The sequence below is a fragment of the Heterocephalus glaber genome, unplaced genomic scaffold (genome assembly GCF_053883595.1).
Source record: "Heterocephalus glaber isolate CG9 unplaced genomic scaffold, H.glaber_assembly_v1.0 deba00000621, whole genome shotgun sequence".
NCBI lineage: Eukaryota > Metazoa > Chordata > Mammalia > Rodentia > Bathyergidae > Heterocephalus > Heterocephalus glaber.
The window spans coordinates 15,972,537-15,981,520 of NW_028258153.1; the positions used below are offsets into that span (position 1 = coordinate 15,972,537).

The 8,984-nt window shown below is 39.0% G+C and overlaps 1 pseudogene; it reads left to right on the forward strand.

Annotated features, from left to right (window-relative positions):
* Window positions 1-5,685: 5,685 nt before the first annotated feature.
* Window positions 5,686-7,250, forward strand: LOC101704217 (RNA-binding protein FUS pseudogene; annotated as a pseudogene).
* Window positions 7,251-8,984: the final 1,734 nt, after the last annotated feature.

Genomic DNA, 8,984 nt, shown 5'->3' on the forward strand with positions numbered 1-8,984 from the left:
TTATATGCCTATCTTTTGGGCCTACTGGTTTTTAAGGTGCCCTCCCTGCACCAGAGACCTTCCTCTTTGTTGCCCATAGATAAGTAATGGCATAACTTTTAGAGACTAAATGCACACACTGCAACCCAAAACTCATGTATTTATCACAACACTGCAATTAAACTCAAATACTGAGGTTTTTAGATTAGAGAAAATAACTCAAACATTGACATCTTATGTCTTAAAAGAAAAGCAAATACTATGCATGCCATAGGTTGGCCACCACTTCCCTAGACTGTAGTTACTATCCAAACTAGGGCATATTCTTACTTCCACTTATAGATGGGGAATGCCATCAGCCTTCTACCATTGTTGGATGTAGGTCTCAGTGTGGGTTTCAAGTGGGCTGTTATATTTAATGTCCACATCTGTAAGATCTCCTTGTTCCCTTTGCTCCCTGGGCATTGTTCTCAATGTAGAGTGGGCTTGGAGTTGGTTGGGTTGGTTGGTTGTCAAGCTCTTTAGTCAGGGGGTTATCATGTGTGTGTGTGTGTGTGTGTGTGTGTGTGTGTGTGTGTGTGTGTGTGGCTTATCATACAGCATGAGCCTGTTTGCTTGCATGGGAGAAAGGCATAGTTCATCCAGTGTCAGTTTGGTTGCTCCCATAGGTTGGGTCATTGTTCCTCTGTGTGCATGTGTTTGCTTGCATGGGGGCGAAGGGTGCCACTCTTCCAGTGCAGGTCTGTTGCTCACCTCTGCTATAGGAGATTGAATGAACAAACCCAGGTAGAGTTCTTGTATAGGCAAAATTTTACAAGTGACTACTATAGTCCTAAACTTATTGTACTATAATGACATTTTGTAAATTGTAAAGCAATTTACTGACAATTTTAAAATAGGGATGTACTGTAAAAAAAATTAATAGTTCATCAAGTATTACTTAATTATTAAGAGTCTCAAGAATGTTATTTTATTTTCATTTTGTTATTAATGTTAACAAACGATTAAAAATAATGATTATAGTAAAATTTTTAGTTTTGCAATTTGTAATTTCAGGCAAAAACTTCAAGGACAAAAGGACAGTAAGCAAAAGGAATGAAATAAAAGTAATATTTTTGTACTACCAACAGGGAGCTAAACCTGTTTCATATTTCTCATTATCCATAATTCACACATATAAAAACTGTGGTTCAAGATTCTGCTCAAGACTAAAGAGATGTCTGTTTCAAAAGCCCATTAGTTTTCCACTGTAGTCTATGAGATAGTTAACCAAATGCCTTTATAATATTATTTGCAACCATGAATTACTGAGCAAATAAGGCCCTCATTTACAAAGAATAAATCCTTTGCTATTAAATATTGACTGTACCAAATAGCAACACATGTAATTACTGAATATTTGTATTATACAAATACAAAATAGAATGTAGAGAAGTAAAGTAATATACTTCATATCACTGCATTCAAACCCAGTTATTTCTAACCCAAAAGCTATTCTCTACTTATTTCCTTGTGTGAAAGTTGCAACATCTTAGTTTTAGAAACACCCACACTATCATTAGCCATTACTTTGGAGGCTGTTACTTGCAACTTGGAAAACTTATACATTATTTAATGTAGAAATACTAAAACACTTAACATGTAACTAATGGTAGGGGATAGGCAAATGCCAATGCATAAATTCAAGAATTTCAGGTGTTCTTCACCACTAAATGCTGAGAAGTCTAGTGACTGAAATTATAGAAGTGGTTAAGAAATTAACCTATAGATTTCATTTTCAAAAATTCAAAGTGTGACATTGCTATTAATCCTTCTCAAAAATGTCCCTCTCACTTTGCACACACTTATCTCATTATTCTTGCAATTTTCTGAAGTAATTCTGGAAATCTTCTTTCATAAATGTCTTTACTAGTTGTGATCAAAGATATAATGAATGCTGCTGCTTCTGAGTGTCAGTGAATAAAAAAGTAGACTTTTAAAAACATTGTATTGGGTCCTCATCCACTTTATTTACTCATGCTGGCACTGCACAACTTGTAGCTCTTCTCCAAAGTAAAGTGGTCATGAAAAGTAAATGTTTTGAATCAATGTAGAACACCAGTGAGGTCACAACAATGCATCTAAAAGCACTCATGAACGAAGAGTTCCAGAACTGATTCAGAAAGTGGCAAGAATGATGGGATAAGTGTGTTCAAAGAAAGGGGGGGATATTGAGGGGGACTAATGGTAATGTGTCTTTTTTTTTTGGTACTGGGGATCGAACTCAGGACCTTGTGCTCGCCAGGCAGGCAGTGGTACCACTGAGCTAAATCCCCAGCCCGATCACAAGGTTCTTATCATACCACATATATAAACAAGAAAACTATTACTTCTGCAGATAAATTCTTTCTCCTTTCTGTTTTATTTATCTTTCTTCTTTGATGTTAAAGTCAGGCCTACTTTTAGTTTAAAGGATATACACATCTAGTTTTAAATTGTCCTTCCTTCATTACTCTATTTCTAGCATGCACATGACTTTGGATGAAAATGTTTTTAAACTCTCTATATATACTTGGATTAGAGTTCTTAGTTTTTCTTCAAGATTCAAAATTATGTAAATACTGTTCTATCATTGACAACTATAATAAGATAGAGAGTCTCATTTGTGTTAAAACTGCCTTTACTTTCCTCACTTTCCTCTTTGCTGCGGTACTGGACACAGTCTTCACACTGAGCTGCATCCTCACTTATAGTTTTTGTTTTAACAGGGTCTCACTATATTGCCCAAGCTGGGTTTGACCTTGTTTTTTTCCTGCCTCTCAAAGTGCTGAAATTACAGGTATGCAACACCCAAACTCGGACTTTATTTCTTTTGATTTTTAACAGTTGGATTTGATGTTGAACCATGGAGTGCAGCATGGTGCAGGTGCTGGCTAGTAGGTGATGTGTAGATGGTAAAACAATGCCCTTCCAGCCACCCTCTGAAGAAAAGATTGAGGATGATTCTCACATGGTTCAATACAAGGTGAGATAGTAGTATGTACAATGGATGGGACAAAGCATAGAAAATTAAGGCTTGAAAATTGAAAAGAATAAAGCTAGAACAGATGACCCAGAATTCTAAATCATGGACTTTTTAACAGTCAACACCTTGGTTAATCATCAGCTCTAGTAAAGTTAACACACAGATATTGCACTTCCTTACACAAATTTATTATTTTTATTAGTGGATAAGGAGGGGAAGGAGGAAGGCTGTTTTCATTGGTTTGTGACAATCCTTGGTAAACAACTCAGATGAATGGCTGATGTCATTTTATGAGCTCATAGCATTGGCTTATTTGCAGCACAACTTGTGTGTGTGTGTTCAATGTCTAGTGCTTTTAATATGGTCTACATATCTGAACATTTGGGGCTGCTTCTTGTAATTCTTGTGAAGGATCAAACATTTTAGTTCATTTAGTTCAAATTATTAAATAACCGTGTCATTTTGCTCCTGTATTAGAACAGGAAAATAGTTTTTTAAAAAAACAAACCAGAATTATTAAGCTCTTACTAAAATAATTTATCCAGTAGAGCAATTATACAAAAGTAAATGATTAGAACAAATTAGGACAAACTAAACTTAAATTAGAATTTTACAATATGGCTTTTCCATAAATGAAAGATCCTAAAAATGAGTAAAGGAAGCTTGACTTTTGATAAATTCAAGGATGGGCTGAGCTTTAATTTGTAAAAGGTTGCTCAATTTTGTTCATAAGTTACCCTGAAGTGTGATTCTCCCTCGTCATATTGGCAAAATTTGAAAGTATTAACCCATGTATCCTTTAAACAATATATTTCCTATCCACATCAACTAAAAGAACCTAGAAACAAGGTCCTTGTTGACTCTAGAATAGCTGGATCAGCAATGTAAAAGGCTGGGAAAGAATACCTTGCTATAGATAAAACCAAGGAACGTGATGAAGGTTGCTTAAGATAATATAAAAAAGACTTGAAGAGGCTTTGATTGCACTCTTCGGGGAAAAAAGGACAGTAAAACTTGCAATACTTTAATATATCACATTTTTTTAGACCCTGTAACTTACAAAAGACACTGAATAAAGTGCTCATTGGTCTCCTTCCTTAAGAAGCTAAGGATTAAAATTTATGATAGTGAAAATTAATAAAGGCAAAGTTGAACACAGGCATTCACATTGCCTTTCCCATCTGTGCAGTTCTTAAGATACCTAGTTAATGAAACATGTTTTTGTGTTTAATAGGAAAAGGAAAAGATAAATTTGAAAAAAAGTCATTTATAACAACAAAGGAAACAAGGGATCTAGGTATCAATGATAGCTAAAAAATAAATAAAGAAATAATGAAGGAATATATAATTGATGGATTAGGCTCACTACACCAGAACCCAGTAATTATTTACACCATAATAAAAAATGAGGGTTACATCATCCATAACATAATACCTAGTGAAAATATACATTAGTTGTGAAATATTCACAGGATAAATAAATAAATAACACTTGCATCTAAGTCTCTAGATTAGCATGGCATATTAGAACTTCTTAAGGTGATAGAAATGTATACCTGTGATGTACAATATAATAACCACTAGCCACATACACCTTTGTTCACTTGAAATGTGGCTGAGATCAGTGAGCAATTGAGCTTTTATATTAATTTATTTTCATTCATTTGTGTTTAAATTTGAAAACCATGTATTTTTAGTGGCTAGTGTATTGGATAGTGTAGCTAGACCTAAAGACATACAGGAAATAAAAGTTATGGTAAATTCCACCATGAAAATCAGTTAGCAAAATCCAGACTATGAAAACTACTATAGAGAATATATTCAACTTTTTTAAGTGAAGTAACTTCAAAGATGGAAAAAAACCACAAAAAAATTAGACACTAGATATGTTTATGCTATGTGGCAAGCAAAATAATAGCCTCCCAAAATGTCCAAGTCCTATTCCTTAGAATCTGTGAATATTTTACCTTGGCGAAAGAGAATTTGTGGCTATGATTAAATCACAGGTTTTGAGATGGGGAGAGTGTCCTGGGTTGTGTAGTTGAATTCCATGTAATCAAAAGTATCCTTGTAAGTGAGAGGTAGAGGCAAGAGAGTCAGAGGTAGAGATGTAATGAAAGAAGCAGAGGTTGATGTGATATGATTGTTGATGCGATTGAAATGGGCAGGGAACCATGGGCAAAAAATGCTGGTGGCTTCTAGAACCTGGAGAATTCAAGAAAATGGATTCTTTCACACCATCCGCAGAAGGGATGATGCCCTGCCAACAAGATTCCAGCTCAGTGAGCCCTCTTTCAGGCCTCAGAACTTCAAAACTCACAGGGGAAGGGGAAGGGCAAATAGAGGAAGGGTAGGGGAAAGGAAAAAATATGAGAAAAGAAAAAAATGGAAACAAAGTATTTGTAAATAGGGAGAGGCAGAGGGGTTGAAGAGAGGGTAGGGAAATGGGGGAAATAAGAACTAAGGTATATCATGTACACGTACAAATTCCCAATGATGAATGTCATCATACTGTATACATAAAATGTAACAATAAACTTAATGAATAAAAAATCATAATTTGCATCATTTTAAGCTACTGAAACTGATAATTTGTTACAACAGCTATAAGAAGTAATACAGTAGCACTCAGTCCACGAGGCATCAGTTCTGTGAGGTGGTGGAGTCTCGTTGCTTGTCAGCCTGTGTGCACGTGTGCGGACATGACCTCAAAGGACTATACCCAACAAGTGACCCAAAGCTATGGGGCCTACCCCACCCAGCCTGGGCAGGACTACTCCCAGCAGAGCAATCAGCCCTATGGACAGCAGAGTAACAGTAGTTATGGCCAGTCAGCAGATACTTCAGGCTATGGCCAAAGCAGCTACAGTTCCTCTTATGGACAGGCTCAGAACACAGGCTATGGCACTCAGTCAGCTCCCCAGGGTTATGGCTCCACTGGTGGCTATGGCAGTAGCCAGAGTTCCCAGTCATCATATGGGCAGCAGTCCTCTTACCCTGGCTATGGCCAGCGGCCAGCTCCCAGCAGCACCTCCCGAAGTTATGGTAGCAGTTCTCAGAGCAGCAGCTATGGGCAGCCCCAAAGTGGGGGTTATGGACAACAGCCTGGCTATGGTGGACAGCAACAGAGCTATGGGCAGCAGCAAAGCACCTATAATCCCCCTCAGGACTATGGACAACAGAACCAATACAACAGTGGCCGTGGAGGTGGTGGAGGGGGTGTGGAGGCAATTATGGCCAAGATCATCTTCCAAGAGTGGTGGCGGCGGTGGTTATGGCCATCAGGACCAGAGTGGTGGTGGCAGTGGCGGCTACAGGGGAGGCCAGCAGGACCGTGGGGGCCGAGGCGAGGGTGGCAGCATTGGTTACAACCGCAGCAGTGGCGGCTATGAACCCAGAGGTCGCGGAGGTAGCCGTGGAGGCGGAGGTGGCATGGCCGGAAGTGACCGTGGTGGCTTCAACAAATTTGGTGGCCCTCGGGACCAAGGATCACGTCATGATTCTGAACAGGGTAACTCAGACAACAACACCATCTTTGTGCAAGGCCTGGGTGAGAATGTTACAATTGAGTCCGTGGCTGATCACTTCAAGCAGATTGGCATCATCAAGACCAATAAGAAAACCGAACAATCCATGATTAATTTGTACACAGATAGGGAAACTGCCAAGCTGAAGGGAGAGGGAACAGTCTCGTTTGATGAACCCCCTTCTGCTAAAGCAGCTATTGATTGGCTTGAAGGTAAAGAATTCTCTGGGAATCCTATAAAGGTCTCGTTTGCTACTCGTCTGGCAGACTTCAATCAGGATGGTGGCAATGGCCGAGGAGGCCGAGGGAGAGGAGGGCCCACGGGCCATGGAGGCTGTGGAGGTGGTGGCAGTGGTGGTGGCGGCCTGGGAGGATTCCCCAGTGGAGGTGGTGGCGGTGGAGGACAACAGCGAGCTGGAGACTGAAAGTGTCCTAATCCTATGTGTGAGAACATGAACTTCTCTTGGAGAAACGAAAACAAGCAATGTAAGGCTCCTAAACCAGAAGGCCCAGGCAGGGGTCCAGGAGGTTCCCATATGGGGGTAACTATGGAGAGGGTCGTCGTGGTGGCAGAAGCGTTATGATCGGGGTGGCTACCAGGGCCGTGGAGGGGATCGTGGGGGCTTCCCAGGTGGCTGGGGTGGTGGGGACAGAGGGGGCTTTGGCCCTGGCAAGATGGATTCCAGGGGTGAGCACAGATAGGATCGCAGGGATAGGCCGTATTAGTCTGGCTCTGAGATTCTGGAACAACTTTTAGTCCCTGTACCCAGTGTTACCCTTGTTATTTTGTAACCTTCCAACTCCTGATCACCCATGGATTTTTTGTGTGGGACTATGTAATTGTAACCATACCTCTGCTTCTCATTAAAAACCACCATTTTAGTTAAAAAAAAAAAAAAAGAAGAAGTAATACAGTAGACATATCAAATATAATAAAAACATGCACTAAAATCATAAATATAAAATGATCAACCACTGCTAGGGGAAACCTACAGAAAAGGAGTAATGTGACAATTCACCTCAGTATGAACACTTTTTCAAACTGATTAATTTAGCTTTTTACTAGTTGGGAATAGGCTCATGCCAGAAGGCCTGTCTGTGAGTGAAAATCAATCAAGTCTCACCCAAGTCACAAGTTTTCTTAAAATACATCAACCCAGCTACCAGTCAGTCAACCATGATTCCCTTAATTATGTTTAGTTTAGTGAAACTGGACAGCATAATGCTTCCTTACTGTATAAGCAAAAAAGTTAGTGTTTCCTTTTTATTGTACATGGTGAGAGGTGATTTTATCACTCTTGATACACTGACATTTCCACCAAGATTGTCTTGAGAATCTTTGGTGGGCAGAAAGCCAGAAACGGATCAGATGTATAACACCCCATCAGGTATACTCACAGTACACTCTGTGCCCAGACTCCATCTGTGCTTCAAAACTGCTGGAAATGGAATTGTTTCAATAAAGTTCTGATCTTTACCTAATTTGACTTCTCATTATTCAATATATGGTATTATCTTAGGATTTAAAATTAATTGTATATTTGTGTAGGAGATTTCTTTAAGGTAATAGGAAAAGGTCCTTTTATAAGCAATTAGAACTTTTGCTTGCCACTAATCAGAAATTTTACCTAGGTCTTAATATAAAGTATTAGACTTTTTACTTTGGCAATACACTAATTATTAAATATCACTAAATCAAATCTGATTATTCTTCTGATATTTAATTTTCTTTTACTCTTGTGTTTTTGCTTTGTCCTGGATTGCTTGGTTTGTAAAATGCATTTCAGAAACAAAGAGAAACTTCTCTTCTATTTTCTGAAGTTTTACAGGAATAAACTGACAAAGACACATTGCTACAGCTTGGACTTGGAATGTACCCAAAGGCTCATATGTTAATGTCTTGTTCCTCTGCTTGGTGTTGTTGAGAATTGGTGGAACCTTTAAGAAATAGAGCCTAGGGAAGGAATTTAAATCCTTGGAGACGTGTTCTTGAGGGTGATGGTAGGACTTCAGCCTTTCCTTTTTTGTCTTTTGACTTCATGGCTGCCATGAGGTGAGTAGATGCCTCTGTCGCAAGTTCCTGCTGCCTTGATGTCCTGCCTTGACGTCCTGCCTTGACACAGGCCAAAAGGCAATAGAGACAAACAACCATGGACTGAGGTCTCTAAACCTATGATCTAAAATAATATTTCTCCTCATCAGGGGATATTTCTAAGATACTTTGTCACAGCGGTGTGAAAATCCTGACTGCCACAAAGAGTAAAGTCAATTATGTTCTTCTTTTGGTAAATCTAGTTGGGTAAATAAGAGAACTTTGAAATAGTCCTGTCCCTGAGCTGGGAGAAAGTCAAATAAGGAGAGGTGAAAGAGACCTTTATTCTCAGGATCAAAGCACCATTCTTTGGGGATCATTTTCTGAGTTCCAATGTCATGCTGCAGTTTTTAAAAAGGACTGCAAGAAGACATAAGACCTAC